The following is a 23,932-nucleotide window of genomic DNA, read 5'->3' on the forward strand; positions in this document are numbered from 1 at the left end:
AAAGGGGGAAAAATAAAATGTGAATTGGTAGCTTAAATGTCCAAATAAATAAAATTGTACAACTAAAAAAAAACATACACAGAAATCATTGTAAGAGAAATTTCAGGTGTCTGATGGCTGTTATAGATGAAATATGCAAGTTTCATTTGTTTTATTTTTTAGAATGGTAAATATTACTTAGATATATGCATATGTAGTACCTAGAACATAATAGACATACAATAAATATTGGTTTATTCAAGTAATTAAATAAACTAACTCATTATAAAAATTTTGGAAAATACAGCAATATAGAAAAAAAATTTAAATAAACTATAATCCCACCATTTAAATACATACTTTTAAAACACTCCTATCAATTTTTGGTTCCATAATTTAGATAATATATATATATATAATTTCTATCCATTTTAACTAAATATTAGACATTAAATAGTTGTAAATGTTGTTAAATTTTCTTATTAAAACAATTTTTGATAGCTCCCAGTAATTTATTGCACAGGTTCAATGAATTTACTTACTCATCACTTCTTGTCCCCTTAAACATCTACGTTGTTTCCAAATTCTTGTTATCATCTATATATATAAAAGGCTAATATGCAAAGTGTCTCCTTGGGAGTTTGACTGGGAGACCGGGAGTTCGGTTGCTTGCTATGACGTGTGCTGATCACCAGGAGGCAGTGTGGAATGAAGGAAGGCCCCAGTCAGCAGCCGAGGAAGGAAGGCCCGCCGGCAGCCGGAAGGCCCTGATCAGCCCTGATGGCTGGCCAGGCCGAGGGACCCTACCCGTGCATGAATTTCGTGCACTGGGCCTCTAGTAAATAATACTGTGATAAACTTCCTTGGACACAGAGATCTTTGTCTACATCTGTGAATGTTTTCTTAGGATAGATTACTGAAATTGGAATGACTGTGTTAAAATCTATGAACTTTGTTAGGGCTATTGATGCATATCACCAAATTGCCTTTCAGAGATATGCTACCAAGAAATGATCCATTTAAAAGTATATTGGGATATGGGTATATTCTGAAAATTCATTTTTAAATCAACCTGTGAATACTTAAATCTAGAAAAATCATTAAGTCATTTGATTTCTCCCTCATCTTGACTCTCTACTCAACTCCCTGTATCCATTTCAATGTGTAAATAATCATCCACTTTTTTGAATCAGTTGCTCTCATGCTGGAATCTAAAGTCGTGCTCTGAGGAGTCCATGAACCCCTGGGTATTATATGCAAATTTAGTGTGAGTCTGCATATACGTGGAGGTTTTTTCTCTAGAGAAGAGATCCACATCTTTTAACAAATTCTCAAAGGGGGTTCATGACTCAGAAACATAAAGAACTTTACCTCTACAGTGGATATTACCAACTGAGTCATCATCTCCAATTCCCCATAATTTTTTTGCAGGGAGTGGGAGGAAATGTTAGGCTCCAAAAAATTTCTGCCTTTGAACTGCAGGCTATGTAAAATTTAAATAAACATGAGATGGTAATAAAACATGTGATTAAACAGTGTGGGCACAAACTGGCGATATTTGCTTGCAGTTAAATTGAAACTTGGACAGCAGATTAGCGAAGTAGCCATGTTTTATGACCTTCTGGTCTTTATTAAACACAGTGCCATTTACTCCCCTACTTTCATGGAAAGCATCCTTCTCAAACCAGTACTTCAAAGCTACAGGCCTTTTTCTCATTTTACCTCTAACTCAGACTAATTACAAGGAAATGAATATTTTATCATTTTTCTTATGATAACCTAAGGCTATTGAATTTTAGAGTCAGAACAATTTAATTCTATCATTAAAATATACCATTGAAAATGACTTTCTTCATATATAAAAATGCATGAGTATTTGACAAAAAGTCCTGATATTTAAACTATTAAATATGATTTTCTTCTAGAGAACCATTCACATTGAGACATATATTAAAGAGGTTGAGTCCTGCTTAGTCACTGATTAGGATTCCATCATCTCTTCCTTTATGGTTACTTTTTAATTTATTTGTACCTAAGCCTAAAGTTGGCCTAAAATTCCCTCTTCACCCTGTTTCTGAAAAAAACCCACTCAGCTTCATCTCTCTGCAGCACAATAGCACCCTTGGGTGTTCTACAGAACCACAAATGTCCTTCAACCAAATGTCAGGGCAATGCATTGTCATGAAGCAGCTTTCTCCTGACACTAATGAGAACTCTGAGGGTTAGGTTGGTGTGTCCCACATGGAGAGATTTCCTACCCCGTACACCTTTAATAAGCAATCAGCAGCTAGGATCAGGACAGAGAGCATCCTACAGGACAAGAGCCAAAACAAACAAACAAACAAACAACATGCACAAGTAAACAACCAACCAAACAAATGAAACATGCAAGCATGAAGAAAATTTTCCCCACTGAGCTCAACAAATCAAATAGCTCAGAGGCATTCATCTTTCATGAAGTCTGACTGCTCAGCCTCATCTGGCATGTGACTGGAGAAGAACTTGTGTGGGTGATGGCAACTATACATGACTATGAATTTGGGTGCCATGTCATCAACCATATTTGTTGCCCATTGAAAACAATCTCTTTAGCTCCTCGCCTCCCTGCTCTGCACAGTCTCCTCATCTCCCTCTCCACAGGGTTTCTTAAATGTAGAGATGTTCTTAAGTGATAAGCCTGTGAAAAAAACTTACTTGGTTCTTATGATATTTTAAGGAATTTTTTAAAGAGACGTATTATGGAAGACTTGGCTGTTTTTAATTTACTACCCAACAAAATATATCACTTTATTCCCAAATGGAAAAATTACTACATTGATGTGTTTCTGCTTTAATAGTTACAATTTTCTTACTTTGTGCCCCTTATAAGTGGTCAATGTAACTTGGGTTCACTTAATATCATATAAACAACCTTGTGAGATAATGTGCTATTGTGTCTATTTTACAAATGAGAGAACTAAGCCTCAGGGAGGTTAAGGAAGTAGCTGATCTTGGATTTTAACCTGGATTTTCTTGACATTTGAGACTGCACTCTCAACTACAACTGTTCTGTACTGCTTTCTGTGTGACCTCACCTCTGGAACTAACCTCTGAGGGCAGTGAATTAGAAGTTTGCCCTGGGTAGGATTGTCCATTAAAGTGAGTCCTTTTAAAGAATCCTTGTACAATGTTATGTAGAAAATGCATCAGTGTGGGTCCAGTCAGGGAAGCAGAACTACTCTTCTTGATGTGGAATATGGGATTCATTACAGGAATTTGGACTTACACAATTGTGAGATTCAGTAAGAAATCTTTTGAAGGCTTCTGCCTTTGCAGGTTTTGGTGGGCCTGAAACATCTGCAGATCAGTGGGGCCAACAGCAGGGAAGAAAAAGTGGAGAGACGCAGGGGAGAAGGACAGAATCCGCATCTGTCTCTTACGCCCTCCATCCCTAATGACCGTGAACTGCAGGAAATGCTGGCACCCTCTGCTATGTTGCTGTGCATGCACCTGGCTCAGGACTTGGAGAAGCTGAGGGAGGGGACCTGGTGGAGCCGGCAGAGCTGCAGAGCTGGCTGTGAACCCTGCCAACAAGGTGAGGCAGCAGATTAGTGACCCTGTGTGCAAGCTGCAGTGGTACATGCTGACTTACACTGACCTTGCTGCTTCACTTCCAAATTTTATGCACATTTCTCTTGTGGCCAACCCTAACCCAGAGCCATATAGGAAAGGGAATTAGGGAAATGAAATTCCAACTTAGTTAGGCTGACAAAGTGAAAAACCACCACAAGAAACTTCTGAAGGGTTTGTGATTGGAGAGTTCTATGCAGCATGCATCTACACTGCCAAATTACCTACTTCTACTCAGAATGCCTTTCCTCCCCTATTGAACCCGACCAACTGCAGGAATGAAACAGACTGTCCCTGACTTCATGGAACTTAGAAATGAGTCTAGACTGCTCTGAGTATTAAATCCATACTACGGGGGAAATTTGAAAGAGGTTTATCGTGAGTGAAGACACTGTAATTCCATGAGGGTGTTAAATGCATTGGTGACCACTGATCTTTCTGTGTTCTAGGAGTGTCTCCCATTTTATCCTCCATGAAAGCCACTGAAAAAGCATCCTTAAACTGCAATCAACTCTTTGTTCAAAGGCTTGTCAAATCCTGGATGATGTGTTTTTATTTTCCTCCTGTACTCCTCTGCTTTGAAAATATATAATAGAATATATACTAAAATTTCTAAATAGAAAAAGGCTCTATTATTCCAGTCAGGAGTTCTTAGATGACACTAAATGATGTAAGCAATGAGAATGACATGGTCATCTTTGTCTTTTAAGAAGACTTATGTGGAGAACATTGAAGAGAAAGATTAGAACAGGTGTCAGTGGATGGGTTAAGGCTGATAGATTCTAGTAGGTGGGATGAGAAAGGTGATGGTGAAAATGGAGAAAGGCAGGTAGATTCCAGAGATACTCAAGAAATAAAAATCCATAAGATTTAATCAATTAGATATGTTGTGAAAGAAGAAATAGTTTCAAGAATGATTTTAAGATTCCTGGCTCTTGTGAATAGGTGGATGGAAGTGCTAGTCACTGGGATATGGACATGGGAATTTTGTGGGGGGTATCATGAGGTCATCCATGGGCATAATGAGGTACTCAATTGGAGGAGCTTCTGAAACATCCAAATGGAGATGCCAGTTGAGCAGTTGTAAATTCCAGGCTTGGAGCCCAGAGGAAAACTTTGGGCTACGATATGAATTCAGGAGTCAAGCATATGTAAGTGGTAATTAAAGGAATGGAGATCAAGGAATTTTCTTAAAAAGAATATGGAGTGATTATAGTGTAGTGAACATTTTTGGGCAACCTTTTCATTTTGAGGAAAATTATCCCTGCATGGAAACACATGGGATTAGGTATTCCACCTATCCACCCCTAGAAGTTTAGGGAGCAGGTAAAGACCCAAACTCAGCCATCTTAGTCTAGGGGACTTTAACTCTTTATAGCTTGACACAAAGATGTAGGGACTGTTGAGAATGCATTTGTAATGGTGAAAGTCCAACAACTAGGTTGGAAATTTTGCCAATGACAGTGTCCCAACCAGCATTTTCCTGTGGTGTGGTCTTAGGGATACCCTCAGCTACTTGGCATCTAATGGATCCTCCACATCTTTGAAGCTGGTCCTTTAAACTTCCTGTTGAATCTTAGTTAAATGATACCCTATTACATTATTTTATTGCTTAAGTTACTCAGAGTTGGGTTCTATTACTTTCAAATAAAAATCCTATTTATTTAAAATCTCTTAATTTATATTCTTAAAATTGAGAACATCAAATCTCACCTTTAAAGAAACTATAGGAAGAAATTGTTGGGTAGTAGCATATTTATTCTAAATATGAATGTTTATACTAAATATGAATCCATTAAGAAAGAAAATGGAGAGAGGGGTAGGATAAATTATTGTGTGACCACCATGTCAGGCCATGTTTTAAGCTCTGGGGATAGAGCAAATGAACAGAGATCATTTTTACCCATTGGGATTACAGTGCTATAGAATAGCCAGTTAAGACACCTGAAAATTCATAAACAGCCTTCAGGCAGACAGAATCACATGAGCAAAAACACTGAAAATTATTCTTGTAAATTTACTTCTTGCACAAACCTTACAGTTTAACAGTTCTTGCCTTATTAAAGCATCCCTCTTGATCTACTGTTAAAAAGTCATGTGCTGCCCTAGCTGGTTTGGCTTAGTGGATAGAGCATCGGCCTGCAGACTTAAGGGTCCCAGGTTCAATTCCAGTCAAGGGCACGTGCCTAGGTTTCGGGCTTGGTCCCTAGTGGGGGGCGTGCAGGAGGCAGCCAATCAATGATTCCCTCTCATCATTGATGTTTCTATCTCTCTCTTCCTCTCCCTTCCTCTCTGAAACCAATAAAAATACATTAAAAAAAGTTATGTGCTTTCTGCCCTTAGGAGCCCTGCAAAGCAGCACAAATTTAAAGATCATGCAATGGACAGAGGGAGAGGGATGAGTTGTGATTCCTACTAAAGTCTTTTCAGCCCCAACAGCACAAGAGAAAAATCACCAGCAGCATAAGTAATACTTGAATGTGATGTGTACATTATTGATGTGCACCAAGCACCTATCATGTGCAAGACTGCCAGGCACTTTCTTATATGCCACCTCCTTGTCCCAAAGATGCAGTGTTGTCAACCCCATAACTTATTGAAAACATGCCCTAGAAGTAGCTTGATTCTACCAGGAAAAAAAAAGTGTATTTTTTCCAATGAGCCATAATAGGCACATTCCAGTTCCATGTAATTTCAAAATCAACTTTCAAAGATGAATACAAATAGAATCTCAACAAGAGGCTTACTAATTTTTTTGTGTGCTTAATTATCCTTAAGATATATAGAGGAAAAAAATCACAAACTAGAAACTAGATGCAAATGATCAAGAGGTCCTAGCTTTCCTAACATAAGTATATTAACAAAGTATATTCAATCTTTTATATGACATAGTCCGTTCTTGGCTTGATTTTTTGGATCTCTATACTGTGTGATACTTAAACCAGAGGGAGAAAGCCAAGGCGCAGGGCATTCTGTAATGAATGGCGAGGAAGGGTCTTTTCTCCTGTGACATCAAGAAAGGAGGTCAACAAAGGAGTATTTTTCACTTTCTCCTTTTGCTCTTTTATGTTGTACAATTTTTCTAGAATGAAAGTGCATTACTTTTGTAATGAGGGAGGTAAAACAAGAAAAAGACAGGACTATGGAATTATTTTGGTAACGTCTATTAAAATCTCAAATATAGAAACTTGCAAAAACAGTTACTAAAAATCAATTATTGATTTTTTTAATGAAAGAAAACAACCACAGTATGTCGTGCCTGGACTCCTTATGTTCATTTACGATGCAAGAGTACTTCAGGGAGGGTTTGAGGGATTAATTTTCCCTGCTGCCAGCCTTCACTGTCTCTTCTCAAGTGGTGTTAATGAAGGTTGATTTATATGTTCAAGTCCATTTGGCCAATACCTGGTCTTGATGTAAGGCCTTTTGTAATTACAGAGTGTGGAGGTTTATTTTTAAATAGCCACGTGCTTTGACAAGACTGTTTCTCTCAGAAGCAAATTATCTGTCCAATGCTCCCCCAAAGACCCAGAACTCTGAATATCTGATTCACCATCTTCATGACTAATGGATGGTAAGAAAGAGCCAAGATGTATAAAAACATAAAAAAAGAGAAACCTGCAAAAGAACAGCTGTATAAGCAGGAATTAAATTCAGATGACTCAAAGGGGAAATCTAAAAAGAGTTGAGAGGAATAATGTAGACTTCAGAGTCAGACAGACCTGGACTTGAATCCCAGCCTGGTCACTTATAGTTAAGTAACCAGCAAAGATCTCTAACCTCTCTCAACCTCAGTCTCTTTATTAGTGAAGTGAGGCATAGAACAGACTGGCTTTAGGGGTTAAGTGAGATGGCATCTGCAGCACAAGCAGACACATAACTATTGTAAATAGAAACTGCACCCTCATTTTATTTTTCAAACTTTTAAAAGAAATTTTATTGATTTTTTTAGAGAAAGTGGGAGAGGAAGAGAGAGAGAAACATCAATGTGAGAGAGAAACATCGATCAGTTGCCTCCTGTATGCACCCCAACAAGAATTGAACCTGAAACCTGGATACGTGCCCTGACCAGGAATTGAATTAGCAACCTTATAGTGCATGAGACAACACCCACCCAACCAAGTAACACAGACCAGGGCTCTCACCATTATTTTAGAGATTGATCTGGGCAATTTCAAATGACACATGGAAGACACATATCACAGAACCTGGTACACAGTGTGGTCAATATATGGGATGATGATTATTATTCTCATTAAGTTCTCATGTCTTCACTCATCTGGAAGTGGGTAGGCTGAGTTACTGCCCTAGGGAATACAGAAGGCCAATTTCAAAACCCAGAGTTACTGACAAATGACGTTGGTCCAGATCTAACTAAAAATAGCAAAACCCTAGGCAGACAGAGAGAAATACAGTAAGTTCATATTTTTTATATTTCTATTTCTATTTCTATGAGCCACACTATAGAGGGAACATTGTAATTGGTGCTCAATTGCATATCAACGATACGTTGCCAAATTTTGTTTTATTCTCATTATGAAACTGTAATGTTTAACTAATGCATTTTTATTAGTATAAGAGAATTAGAGATTTCCATTTTAAATTACCCGACATAAGCAGTGATTCTATTAGTAGTTCCTGGAAGTGCTAATACATAATTTCTATTCACAGACTTATTTAAAAATTCTGCCAGCATCACAGAACCAAGAATGCACTAAGATTCACATTCTATCAGTGGGACAGGACACTGAAGGGACACAACAAAAACTCAGTGATTACTTGCTTGCCAGCACCCAAATGGGCCTCAGAACCATCTCCCCTAACTATTGTATTCCTGGTAGCTTTGCGTCCAACCCACAGGGCCAGGACCACATCCCCTGGTCCTGGTTTTCAGAATTTGGGCCAAGATTGAAGGGGAATATGTGGATGAGAGACTGCAAAAGTCATTTGGGGGCTATTCCCTAAAAAGTTGTATTTTTTTTCTTCCAAGAGCATGTAAATGTGATAGTTGGCTCCATGTCCATTTTAACATGGACATTATTACTTAACTTCTAGATTCATCAAAGTGCATAAACTCATTGCATTTTATGTAAGAAAAGGTTTTTTTTCCCTAAGAACTACCAAAAAACAACCCACTGTATATGTTTAATTGGTTTCTGGCATGCAAAGAAGATGATCTTTACAGGCTCTAGTCGTTATCAGAGGCCCTATCCATCACAAGTACAACTGTGTCTTTCCTCAGACTCAGAGTTTTTCTGAGGAACTCCACCACCACCACCCATGGAGCCACCAAGCTCTAACTCCATCCTTTGGCTTCTGTTCAGAACTAATGGTCTCTCATTTCAGCCCCATTTGATTCCATTCAAAAAGTCACTGAATTCATTAATATTGGAAAGGGGAGAGTATTTTGTCAGTGTTTCAAAGACAAAGGATGAACAAAATCATTCGTGGCTTTCAGGAACTGCACCTACCCCTTTTATGCACTTCAATTGTTCTTAGAAACCTTGTCCTTGTGAGATTGCTCATTTTAGTATTTAGGAGCATGGACCTGGAGCCAGATTCTCTGGGTTCAAATCATGGTTCTACTACTTCATAATTGGGTGACATTGAACAAGTTACTGAACATCTTTGTACTTAGATTTCTCCATCTGTAAAATTGTGCTGGTAATAGTACCTACCACAGAGGATGCTAAGATTAAATGAATCAATGCCTATAAAGTACTGAGAACAGAATTTAACAAATACTTATGTGGCACATAGTGAGTGTTATATAAAATAAATCCTCATTCCACCCTCACACAAATCCATCATACTCTTTATTATCAGATCTCTGATTTTACTTTCTAAAGACCTTCCAAATTTGTCTTCTTCTGACTCCTGGGGTTATGGTTTGGTTCAGAACCTCATCACTTCTTGCCTGGATGACTACATTCCTTTCCACTCCTACTGACCACCAAGGACATCTTTCTACAATCTAATGACATCATTCTTATGCCTCTAAGTGGCTCGCCATCAATGTGTGGAGTAAGGTTCAAACTCATGGCATGTCATCGCAGACCCTTCACACTCTGGTCCCAGGATGCTTTTCTAGACTCATGTCAGGGCACCCCTTCTACTATCCTTTGTGCTCCAATCATATAAACTACTCCCACATGCCATGTTCTATCACAGAGCAATGCTTTCACATACATCTCCTCTATCTTGAATGCCAACCCATATCACCTCTGTCCTCCTTCTGTATCCCACAGCTCTTTCAATATTCAGCTATTAAACTACTTATTACATTGTGATGCAATTACATATCTACCAGACAATAAGCTCTTTGAAGACAAGGACATATCTTTTTTATAATATATTCATTTATTCAATCATAGTAGGGCTGGGAACAAAATTATAACTAAATTTATTTTAAAGGCCCGATGCACGAAGGTTCATGCAAGAATAGGCCTTCCTTCCCCTGGCTGCCAGCACCACCTTCACTCTGGCCCGGAGCCACCTTTCCACCTTCACGTGTTGCCCAGAGGCCCGGAGCGGCCAGGGTGGGGCGGAACGCCTGCGTCGTTGCCATGGCGATGATGCAAGCATCCTGGTCTGGCCACCTCTATCTTTGTTGCATCAATTTGCATATTCCCTCCTTATTGGCTGTGGGCGCCGCCATCTTTCATGAAGTGATGGTCAATTTGCATATTATGTCTTTATTAGACAGGATATTAAAAACTTATAAATAAGGCACAGTTGATCCAAGCCTTTGTGGAGCTTATAATCAAGTAGTAGAGCCAGGAAATAAATAAGCAAACAAAAAAATTAAATGATTACAAAATTCAGTGAGGACCACGAAGGAACAAAAATGCTGACGGGATGGAGAAAACCAGGAAGTGACGTTTCTCTATCTTTGGTGCTGATCGCTGTGTCTGGCTCCTAAGCCCTCATCAATGCAGCCAGATCAGAAGAAACCATTGTAATTATTCATTTTGGGTCAATTCCACTTCAATTCTAATCGCAAGTCCTGTACAAATATATCTCTAGAGTAAGACAGAATCACTATGGCAACTCTTTCTGGTTGTTGTGAAAAGGTCACACAGCCTGACCATGCAGCAACTAGATCAGGCAAACTACTTATATATTGTCCTTGACATCCGCATGATGGAGAAGAAGAGGGGAATTCCAGTCCTTGAGAAACAGGAGTCTACATCATAATCAGACAGAAATGTGTGGGCTCTTAATCCTGGCCCCTGATTAGCATGAGAGCTAAAGGGCATCTGCAGTGAGCAGTGGTTCTCAAAGTGTGGTCCCTGGACCAGTAGCGGCATACCTAGTAAACTGTCAGAAATGTAAATTCTCAGGGCCTGCCTCGGACCTACTAAATCAGAAACTCAGGTGGGGTTTGGCTAGAATATCTCACTTGAATTTGAACTAAGAGGCATCAGATTGACTGTCGTCGGTTTGCAGTAGGACATGAAGCTGGAAAGTGACGATGCCCCCACCCTATGTAATTGTTAGAACAAATGAACAAAGCTGCTTGAAAAACACTGTATTTAAGTAAAATATTTAAATATTTGTACAGAGATTTTGTATGTCAGTGCTTAATAGAGGACACTCAATAAATGTTAGTTGAAAAACATATTTTAAAAACCTACATAGCTCTTGTTACATTAAGTCTTAATATGCAAATTAAAGCTTAATCCAACTTTGTCTTTAGATCTTACTACATATACTTTTTCTTCCTTATTTATAACTGACTAGAATATACTCAATTATATCTAGGGCTGGAATGGATACAGCCAGATTATGGATGGTATGCCATTGGCACTAACTTCCTTCTTAGCTATTGGCTATGAATTCACTATTTCTTTTTGTACAGTTTTGAAAATGAGGGTCTAGTCTTTTCTTCTCAACCGGTGGTTACTGATCTGACAGCTATCTTCCCAATATCAACTAGCAAAAGGAAGAAAAGCCGGGCACAAAACACAGAATCTGCTCTCCTTTCACAGCGCTTATCTTCCCCGACCTTTTCTCCACGCAGCAGGCAGAGGAGTGAGCCCTGCAAACTACAGCTCTGCCTCACTGGGAAAGCTGCTTTCAGCCACCCGATGGGAGTCATTTTCTACTCTATTTAAAGAATAAAGATGTCTTTTTTCCTCCTGAAAGATGCCTCCTGCTGCTGACTGCTCTTCCAGATATTGCTTGAGATGAAATTCAATGGTGGTGTCTTTACTGCCAAGGCTGCCCATGCAATTTGTAGCTTTTAGAGGTTAGGCCTAGAAAAAGGCTTTGAAAGGAACTTTCAGGTTATTCTAATTCAATCCTCTGGAGTTAGGAATTTGCTTCTGACACAACTGTTTAAGAGTTCCTTCAAACGAATGTTCTAAATATTTTTGAGTCCATACCTGTGTGCCTAATATGTGTGTAGAAAACCATTTTGGGACAGAAGCAGTTTTAAAGATGTTTATAAATTTATAATCACAGTGGTTCTCAAACTCCTGTGGACTATAGAACCACTCGCAGGGCTTGTGGAAAAGATTGCTGCTTCACCATTCCCTCCCCACTCTGCCCCCCACTCCCCTACCCCCGTTTCTGATTCAGCAGATCTGGATGAGGAAGGAAATTCACATTTCTAACAAGTTCCCAGGTGAAGGTGATGCTGGTGCTGCTGGTTCAGGGACTACACTTGGAGAACCATCATTCTAGAAGCACAATTACTCTATCTGCTGACCCAAATTCCTAGAATCTATTACTAACTGCAGTATTCAAACAAATGATTTTCCATTGTGAATCTCCTGAATGAAGAAAACTCTGAAACCTTAACTACTCTAAGTACTACCTCCCTTTTTTCTTTTTCTTTTTTAATACAGACTTTTGTTGCCTAGGGAACAAGCTGAGCTAGAAGAGGGTTCTTAAACAGAATGTTGCCCAGTGTAAGCTTTTGTTTCCTACAAGCCAACAAATATCTTCAAGCACATCACTTTTCTTTTCCATGCCTCTGCTACCCAATCTCTACATAGCTATATATATATGAATATATGGGTAATCTTATCACATAGTTCTTTTAAAAATAATAAAGTATAATGTAATTAAATTATTTTATGGCAATCTAAAGCAAGGTAAGAGTGGATACACATATGTTACTGATTCTCAGATTTGTCCTTTGTGTGGATATTATAAAATTGCACTGTATTTTATCTTCTCCTCTCTGTGCTTGTGGAGAGTACATAGTGAGAAAAGTATCATCATGCAATTAATAGGCTATTATAACACAGAAAATTCGTAGTATAGGTTTGATTTTATAAAATAGAATTGCTTCTAAAAAATTGAGTACAGATGAATCTGGACATCAAATCCAATTCTCTACTGGTTTCTGTGAGGTTTTTTTTTTTTTTTTTTTTTTTTGAGAGAAAATGAAGTTTATTGCTGACACTACTGGTTCAGTGACAAATGGCAGATTTAAATGTTTTCCACAAAGTACCTATTGATTGATAATACAGTACAATGATGTTATAAGCATGGGATTTAAACAGCTTACATTTTCACAAGTGTCTTACTGGTTTTTATTGCAAAATTAAAGATGGGCTCCTTTGGGGAATCAAATTGGCTCTAAGACATAACAAACTCAATACCCAGGAATATAATAAACTCTTTAAATAGAAAAATGGTAATTTTCTGATAAAAATAAGAATAGCCAATGTGTACTACAAAATATGAATACTAACTAGTTAGAGTCACTCTCATGTTTGATATATTTGATTAAAGGTTGGTGGGGTGGGGGTAGGGGAGACTGTCAGGCTAGCTGAAAAGAATTTCCTGGACTAAAGCATCACTATGAAAGCCAGCAATGATAAACTGCTGCAATAATCCAGTGCTTGGGATAGCACGTCCACTAAAGACACTCCTGTGTCTCTGGTAAGCCAGGAGATCTGAAAATGCTTTAAAGCTAGTCAGTCTGGCCCAATTTATCAAGTTAGTTCTTTAGAATTAAAATCTTAGCAGAGAATTTCATTTATTTTTATTGTATGACTGAAGGCCCGATGCACGAAATTCGTGCAAGAGTAGGCCTTCATTCCCCCGGCTGCTAGCACAGGCTTCCCTCTGGCACCTGGGACCCAGGCTGGCTTCCCTCTGGCCACCTGCAGGCACCTGGGACCCGGGCTTCCCTCCCACCTGGGTCTTGTCCGAAGGATGTCTGGTCTAATTAGCATATTACCCTTTTAATATTATAGATTTTAGAAAGAGAGAGAGGAAGGGAGAGAGAAAGAGAGAAACTTCAATTTTTGCTGTTCTACTTATTTATGAATTCATTGCTTGATTGTTGTATGTGCCCTGACTGGAGATCAAACCCACAACCTTGGTGTACAAGGTTGATGCTCTAACCAACTGAGCTACCCAGCCATGGCCAAGAATTTCTTTAAGTAGCAGCACAACAGAGGGTAAGACCACAGACTCATAACCAGACAGCCCAGGTTCCATTGATAACTTTGCAGCATTGCAGTGGCGTGACCAGGACCTTGATATCACAAACCAGCAGCATTGGCATCACTTGGGAGTTTGTTAGAAATGCCAACGCTCAGCCCCAGCCTAGATCTACTGAGTTGGAATCTGCTTTGTAGGATCCTTGAATGATTCATAAGCACATATGTAGTGGATATGGGTGCCCTACTACTCAGTTCCCCCTTCAGGACTGAGACACTTCATTTCCCAGTGGCTGAGGATGCTGTCCTTCCCTGGGAAATGTTTTTGGCTAGACAGAGCTGCTGCACCAACGTCATGCCCCATTTCCAAGGGCAGCCTTTATCCGATAACTGGTCAATGTGGAAGTCTTGGCCCCTTCGTCCTACTTGGCACCACGCTGCAGCTTCAGATGGTGTTGACAAACCCTGTTCCTAAGACTGCTTCCTGTTCAAGTTCTTTTTCTTCCACTTTCTTCTCTTCCCTTGTACAGGCATTTGTCCTGAGAATGTTTCTTATTATAATTCCTGCACACTAAACTCCGTCTTTCAATTTGCTTTCTGGATAGCCCAGCCTGCAATAACATTAACATTTGAAATGCTTAAACTTTGGTTATGTAAGTTAATCTCTGGCTCTTCAGTCTTCTCATTTGTAAAATGGGGGTAATAACAGTATCCTTCTCAAGGTGTGCCCTGGGGATTAAACTGCCTAATATTTGTAAAGCACTTAGAGCAGTGACTAGCTCCTGCAGGGCTAGATCGGGGTCAGTTATTGCTGTAGAGTGGGTCTGTGGATAAAGAGCTGACATCTCAGATGCCTTGTTCAAAAACACTACCACGAATATGCAAAACTTAGGTTCAGTTTGGGAATAATCAATTCATTTATGTATTCAGTCACTTTGCAAGGGCTGATGGGAAGGAAGTATAGGAACACATATACTAACATGGTATCTGAATTAGGATCAAGAATATCAAGCTGATAAAAGCAAGTAGGTTACACTGTTTTTAGAACATAGACGGCAAAATTCTTACTTACCCTAAGGCAGAGCACAGTATAAAAGAGAGAAGAGCTCTATAACATGAATCAAAAAGACAGTGATCCATGGAAGCATTAGAATCAAATAATTTCAGGGGAGAAGATGATCTTAGCTATCTCGTCCAACCATTCATGTGGGAGTAGATAAATCTAGTTGCCAAATCTAACAGATATGTATAAACCTTATCTTATTTATCCTGCCTGCTGTTTTGAGAGTGTTGACTGTTCCGTCTTCTTGAAACCAGACAGACAAACAGACACACACACACACACACACACACACACACACACGCACTCACACACACGCACACATGTGCACACTCACGCACAAATATGCATACTCATGCATACACACACACACACACACACACTCTTGAAATTAATGCCCTAGGCCCTGGTGTTTTTCTCCAGATTTTGGCCCCATTCATGTCTGGCTTTATGAGTCAGCATTAGTCAGAAAGGTGGTTCTCCTTTCCTGATTCTTCACTGGGCTGCAAGTGCACAAATCACCACAGCTCAAGTCTCCAAGTCATGTGATGGTATAATCTAGTCTTTGCCAGATACCCCTTCATAGGTACTTTTGGAAATCTCCTAATTAAAAAAAAATTATTAAAGAACTTTAAAAAATATAACTGAGAAAGACTCAAGTTCTCAGAATAAGGAAGCATACTATGCCTGAACAAAGTTAAGTTTAAATATCTATAAATGCCGCCTAGATGCATCATAGTAAAATTGTAGAATATCAAAGACAAAGCAATTCTTAAAAATAATCACCAAGAGAAATTACCTACAAAGGAATAGGTAGACGCACAACAGATTTCTCATAGAAGAGAGAAATTTACTGTTAACCCAGAATTCTGAACTCAAGTAAACTAGCACTTAATACTAAGGGTGAAAAGTCCTTGCCAAAAGTTCTTTTAAAGGATATAAAAAAGGGAGAAGTAGAATGCTAGAAGAGATGGAGAGCAAAGACACTGGTAGACATGTGAGTCAAAATAAATAAGTATTGACTAGTAAAGTAATAAACAATAATGGAGGTTAAAATAAAAATTCAACTAAAATATGGGACCTCAATGACATTACTGATTAGAATTAAGAGGTTCTAAAGTGTTCAGTAGGAGAGTAGATACATTGATCAATTTTACTGTTAAGCCATAGGCAGAGAGAAGACATCTGCAATGCACATAATTAAAAAAACAATGTGCACACAAAATATATCAAGGATTGTAAGCTAATAAATAAAAACAATGTAACTGAAAAGTGGGAAAGGGTAAAAAAAAAGAGGCAATTCATAGGGAAGGAAACTTGAATTGCCCATAAATAAAGATTCTTGAATTCATTATGAAATCAGGGAATGCAAAATAAAACAATAAGAAGCAATTTAATGCTCATCAGATTTATAAAAGTTTACAAATCTGGTAAAGTCAAGTAATGGCCAGAAACGAACTCTCACACACTGATTCTGGAAGTGTGAATTATCATAGCCCTATGGAAAGCAATTTAGTAAGATCTAGTGTCAGAGTCTGCTTGGGCTGCTATAACAAAAAATCCCATAGACTAGATGGCTTAAACAACAAACATTTATTTTTCATAGTTCTGGAGGCTGGGAAGTCCAAGATCAAGGTGCTGACAGATTCAGTGTCTGGCAAGTGCACCTGAATCATAGATAGCTGTCTTCTTGCTGTGTCCTCACATGACAAAAGGGGTGAGGCAGCTCTTTGAAGTCTTTTTCCTAGGGGCACTAACCTCATTCTTGAGGGCTCTATCCTCATGATCTAATCATATCCCAAGGGCCGCACCACCAAATACCATCACATTAGGGATTAGGTCTCAACACCTGAATTTGGTGTGTGTTGGGGGGAGGGGGGGACACAAACATTAGTCCATAGTATTTAGTAAATTGGAAGATGTACCTACCCAATGACCTGGGAATTTCAACTTCTAGATATATACCGTTAGACTGTAGTGGTTCTCAACAAGAGCAGTTTTGTCCCCCTGGTAAAACTTGGGCCATGTCTGGAGGCATTTTGGGTTGTCACTACTGGAGGCTTGTTACTGGCATCTACTGAGTAGAGGCCAGGATGCTACTAAATATGCATTGGTCAGCCTCTCAAACACACAAAAAGAATTTTCTGGTTCAATGAATCAATATGGTAAAAACATGAAAAGAGTTTTGAGTGACAAAAGAACGCAGCAAGAAGAAATGGATTTATGCTGCCAAATACTAGTATGTAACACGTTAAAAACACATAATAATAATAATAATAATAATAATATATTTAAGGGAGGTTTTTTTTGTCAAAATGAACGCAACTAATTCCTCTCCATGCAAAGCCTTCATGCACAATGACTAAGCTGTGTGACTTGCTTTGGTCAATGGGATAATAGCAAACTTAACACAAGCAGAGACTTGACAAGTGCTTGGCTATTAGATCATTTTTATCATTGCATCCAGTTATATCTTATCACTGCTTATAAATTATCAGTAACAAGACATGTTTATTTAGTTCTCAGTATAGTCTGGGTGTTATGCCATAGTACCCTTAAGTTATTTGCACTTTAAGAGACAGCTTTGAATCAAAGAAAGTTGACATTTGAACCCAGTTTCCCTTAGAGCACATTTTAAATTCCTGTTGCTGCTAAATGATTTACTCTAATTGTCGTAGCCACAAATCATAAGTGGTGGGTGGGCTTGTTTTTCTTTTTAAAGTATCTGTTTTCCTTTGTAATTTTCCATAAGCAAGAATGGAATGGAAAATCTATAGCCTTAGCCATCTTTAAAATTGCATAGTTATTTTGCCACCGTGCCAGGGAGACAACATCATAAGCAACTTCCTTTGGAACACCTGCTAATTTTGTTTTACATAAAATGTATAATTTTTCTGCTGGATATTTATAAAAATAAGTAAACACATACAACACAGTGAGACAGCCTCTTTTCATGAAAACACAAAGGAAACATACATTAGAAGTAAAACAACCACAATGAAAATAGGACTCTAATTCATTTCATTTTCTGAGTGGATTTGTGCAGAGTAATTCACAATTTTAAAAGCATACTATTAGCAAATTGTTGTTTATTCAGTAACTTTCCAGCTTTAAACGTTTTTCCCTAAAAATACTGTAAACAAATGGACTCCTTGAGGTTTTGACAATTGGCTCTTTGTTCCCATTCCCTAGAACTCAATTAACGAGGTTTTCTACCTTATTCATATGGCACAGGTATGTTCAGTTTGGCATTATTATGAGAAGAGGGTTAAATTCACCTTTTTATTGGGTGGTAAATGAAGAGTCCTGAATGGATGTGATTTCCAATCAGTGCCTCTTAATGTCAATCCCCTGGGGTTAAGTGGGTTTATATTGGGTATTTAGATCTGCTCTATAAGAATAAATGTAACCAGTGCCTGACACAGTGCTTGGTTCATATAATTGCCATTCCAATAATATGCACAATTCATGGTAGAAACAATCATCTAAGGAATACAGGCTGCCTGCCCCTGAAGATGCCCCAAATGGCTGTATCATTTTGAGCTTTTTCATGGGAAGTGACTGAAATGTGGCCTGGCAGTGCTGGTCCTGTGCTCTGTATGGCAGCGGCGCTGACCTGGCACATTTCACTTCCCAGGCTGCCAGGCAATAGGCTCTGGCTAATAAGAGGCACTGGTGGGGGCTTGGAGGACAGCAAGAAGGGAGAAGCCAGGATATATCTCCCCTTCTGCTCTGTCTCTAGCAGGTGGCCCTGCTCTCCTTCATGCTGGACAGGTCTACTGAGGTTCCATCTTCTTCCAGGTAGCTCTGGCCCCTGGGCTCTCATAAAGCACCTCCCCTGGTCCCTCCAGCCTAAGGGTGAGAGTGGCCTCCTGCTATAGCTGCTAAACTCTGGGCTGTTTCCCAGGTTTGGGTTGCCTGGAGGTCTTCTTTCACCTGTTAGCAATCCCCTGCATCTGGTCCAAAACACTTCAGTAGCTTCAGTTTTTCCAGTTAGACCTGACTAATACATTGACTAACTTGAGACGGTAAAAGGCATTTTCATTGCAAGAGAGCTGGAGTCATTTACACATTGAGGAAAGAGATAACACACAAGGCTTGGGGGTGCAGGAAGTAGGACCATTTTAGGAAATGCAGTGTCAAGGACAGTCTCTTGAGCGCTGCCCTCATATGACTCAGCTCCAACTACCTTCTGCCCGTGTGTATCTCCACTAGACAGAGAAATCTAGTTGCCAAATCTAACAGACATGCTAAACATGTACCATATGAGTAAGGTAGAAAACCTCATTGAGTTCTAGGGAATGAGAATGAAGAGCCAATTGTCAAAACCTCAAGGAGTTCATTTGTTTACAGTATTTTTTAGGGAAAAACGTTTAAAACTGGACCAGAAGAGAGAACTTCTTCAGTCCAGCTTGGGGCATGGGCCTGGCTGTGGTGATGATGGTAGTGGTGCTGGTGGTGATGGTTGTCATGATCGAGAGACCCCCAAATTCCTGAAGAACAGAAAGCAGAATTGTTCCTCAGAGGATGGGGTGCTGGACAGACAAAATAACAGATGTCCAGTACTGCAACACTGATCTTGCCATGGTCAGATTTTGGTCCCAAACCGTACAGGCTCAGGACACTGATTTTACGGGCGCTCTAAGAATGAGTCCATGTCCCAGGAACAGACTCATACTATTACTGTTTGCACAGACTGAGTCTCTCAAAAGGCTAATTTAACTCATTTATAATGAAAAATACAACTGTCAGGGGAACGAGATGCTTACAATGGTCTGACCAGCACATCCTTTCTTATTAGGCAAACCACATGGACATCAAGTAGTAGAAGAGTCACTTGTGAGCATGAACTCAGACCTAAGTTATTATTTGAGAGATACTATTATGTTTCAAATAACATGTGCCTTGTGTGTTGATACATCCTGAGCGGTGTCTCCAGTAAAGCAATTTGAGACACTGTTGCTGTTGCAGGTTGGTTTCTCAGAAAGGAAATGCTGAGACAGGTTGAGGTGACTGTATTTGTTTGAGATCAGATCTCTGAAAGGAAGAGGGAGGAATCAGGGTGGGGTAAAAGCAGAAACTGAACTATAAGGCAGACCTAGCAAAGCTGCCACCCACCCAGCGGAGATCTTGGAGTAAGTCCTACCCATCAGAGCTATCTAGTGTTGGGTCGAGAATTGCAGGCCTTTGCATTCCTGCCTCACTTGGTCACCGAGTATGGGCTGCCCCTAGAGAGTCAAGACCTTGGGCTGGCAGCTCTCGGCAGTGGAGGTAGACCTGAAGGAGCAGGGTGGCACATCTGTGTGTTTAGCAGACTCATTGTGAGCAGACTCTTGCTCTGGAAGCAGCACAGCTCAGGGACCCTTAGCCAAGAGCTCTGCTCCTCTCTTCAACAAAGCCTTTGTGATCTGGTAGGTCTACTTCTTCTTGGATGGTGCTTCCATGTGCCCTGACAATGTCGACTTCTCACTCTCCTTTTCTAAAAGCTCTTTCTGTTTACCCCACCTCATTGTATGCCCAGGGTATAAAATGGAAGTAATTTATGCTTGGAAATAGCCAATCTCTTGGAACTCTTATCACCTTCAGCTGACTGCTGGGTAACTGTGATTGGTATTTTGGGTGTTTCCAACCCTCCTAGACACACAGAGACAATCTCTTGTCTTTCTCTTACTCGTGGCAATCCACCCAGTGTGGTGGATGTCACTACACTGCCTTTGAGGACAGCTTTGGTTGCACTGACTAAACATTAAATATCAGTTTCTTCCTTCCCCCTTTTTCTATATCTTTTCTGCTCTTCTTATATATGGAATTGAGAGAATATTCAAGAACAGACTAGATCCTGTGGTAAATCCTACTTTGGCCTTATGTCCAGTGGCCCTAGACTGAGATTGTACTCAGGCAGGATGCTGCATCACACCCTTTGGATTCACCAGAACCTGAATACATTATAAAGACAAATAATCCTTATCTCTCAAGACAAAAGAATCATGGACAAATTACACATGTTAAAGTGATGGCAGTGTTTGTGTTTCAAGATACACAGTCGATGATAATTCTAGTCACTGTCAGTTCAATAAATACAGTTATTATTTTCTTATCCATAAAATCTACCATAAAAACCCAAGTTGAAGTTGACACATCATTACTTGGTGAAGCCATTCTAAGAGCCCCAGACATGATTCACAGCCCATGCTATTCATGAATTGCAAAGGGAAAGGGGGGATTGTATCTCAGTTACTCTCAGAAATCAAATTACAAGCTATAGCACATACATATATGTATGCCCTAGGAGAAAAATAGAGCACTTGAAGTTAAGTATCGAATTAATATGTATTCTATCCCAATTCAGTCTTTCACAAGGTAATGTCCAAGATGTATTTCTGATGTTATTTATCTATGCCTGCCATCAGCCGTGAACATTTATCCACCGTTCAATCTGCCTCTAGATGCCTTTTCCTCTCAGCCAATCACATCCTGAGCCTCAAGTCCCATTGTCTTCTCTTTTATTTTTTCTGCAATTATCTCCCTCTTGACAACCCCACTGTATCTAGAAGTAAACATTTTCTATATTGAAAATTGCCTCGCACTGGTTGGCAATCCAAAATCTAAGCATCACAGAGCAGAACAACAGAAGGACAACATCATGGCTCAATCAGTGAAGGCTTGATTATTTAGTCAAGTTTAGGGCCCATATAACAAAAACACATGCATATTTAATTTTTATTCACACACCACCACATAAACACCCCATAAAAGCCTATAGAACACCTATTTGAATAATAGATTGTGGGTATGGGTTTATGTGCACATAAGGACATAAAGCTTATATTTTCTTGGGTATATTCAGTTCTGGGAATTAGCAGAGATCTGATGGAAAATGTTTTGACCCAGTCCCATTATGATGCCTGGACAGCCAGAGTTCTCAGGTTGGACCCCATTCAGTTGGTCTACACAGAATAATAGAAACAATTTGGTCTGGGCATTTGTGGCTCACTTTTGCCACCTGTCATTTTGTGCAATCAAGTGTTGAAGCTGCTGCTCCAAATGTATTCTCTACATTGATTTACTTTTCTTGTATTGTACAGTTATGATCTTTCTCTTTTCTTTTTCAGATAGACTGTATAATGTCTTCTTTTCAAATACCCAATATATGCACTTGTGAGCATTTCAGTTAATCAAGACCACAAATCAATCTGTAATGCCTTGAGAAATTTCCCCAGGTTGAAGCAAATGGGGCACTCATGACAAACTTCCTCAGTGATCAGGTGCCCGGGTCTGCCTCAGGCTACAGCACATAGAGTGTGAGTGTGTGTGTGTGTGTGTGTGTGTGTGTGTGTGCGCGCGCGCGCGCGCGCATGTGCATGTTTTCAGTTCATACAGCCTTCCCTTTATGCCATTTCATTCTATTTAAACAGAAGAAAGTAATTTCAAAGTAAATTTAATAGTGCCAACTTGAATCTGAACAAAAGACAATGCTAGTATTTCAGAAAACTCTAGACCCTGAGATAGAAATAGCCAGAATATTCAAAATACACAATGGCCCTAAATTTTTTAAAGTGGCTTGATTAACTCCTCATAAATTTCATCTTACTATAACAGACACCCCCTTCTTCAGGCCAGATCTCACTAGTTTGGCCATCTTCTTTTATCTTATAAAAACTAAAGCCTGTTCCCAACTTTCACCTCTTTCTACTTACTATCTTCTCCCCCCACCCCAGACCATCAAATTATTTTAAGAAGAGCTGTGTACACCCACTCTTTAGTTTTGCATCCAATCCAATAATCTTGCCAGTTACTACAAAATCTATATCCAACACTCCTAAGAGTTCTTGGCATTTGGAAAGTGCTGAAAAAAATGATTAAATGAATTTGGTTGTCCAAGCTGGAAACATGTAAGCATACATCCTTAATTCTTTCTTTGACTTACCACCTCATTCAATCCACCACCAAGTCTTTTTTAGATGATACTACCTGAAGAGCTCTCATATCTGCCACCTTCTCACCATTCTCACTGTCATTACCTTAATTCTAATTTGAAGGACCAGCATCCCTCACCTTGATTATTGTGACAGCACTTTAGCAGGTCTGCCCAACTCCAGGTGTCTTGGAACACAGCACCTAGAATGTCTTTCACATTGCTACTTCTCTGCTTTAAAAATGCTGCTTAATGGATTCCTATAGACTCCAAGATTACACTCAAATTCATTACTACTATATATTTCATTACTTGGCACTGCTCCCTGATCAGAACCTAAGCTCAAAACATACTGGATTGTAATTTTCCAGACTGGCCATTGTTTCTCCTGCCTCTAGAAATTTGCACCTGCCCTACTTTTTTGCCCAGCGGCCTTTCCCCTCTAATTTTCACTCCTTTTACCTGGACAATTTCTACTGCTATTTGAACTCACTGGTTCTGGGAAGCATTCCCTGATCACCTGAGACTTAATGAAGTGCCCCATGCTTTTCTCATGACAGCCCATACTCATCTGTATATCAATACTTATGCCTTTCTTTTATAATTATCTGTTTGCTTGTTTCACTGGTCTATTTAATCATTTGAATTTGGCTTTCTTTTCTCCCACCCATGCTGTCAAACACCGGCAGGTCTCCCTTCTTCCTGGTAACATCTGGGGCATTTGTCATTGCTCTAAAATATTTTCAGGTATTAAAGAATGGTCTTGCTTTCAGATATTAAGAAATGCAGTCCAGCCCTAACTGGTTTGGCTCAGTGGATAGAGCGTTGGCCTGCGGACTGAAGGGTCTCAGGTTTGATTCTGGTCAAGGGCATGTACTTTGGTTGCGGGCACAACCCCAGTAGGGGGTGTGCAGGAGGCAGCTGATCGATGTTTCTCTCTCATCGATGTTTCTAACTCTCTATCCC

Source organism: Myotis brandtii, unplaced genomic scaffold (assembly GCF_000412655.1).
Source record: "Myotis brandtii unplaced genomic scaffold, ASM41265v1 scaffold18, whole genome shotgun sequence".
Taxonomy (NCBI): domain Eukaryota; kingdom Metazoa; phylum Chordata; class Mammalia; order Chiroptera; family Vespertilionidae; genus Myotis; species Myotis brandtii.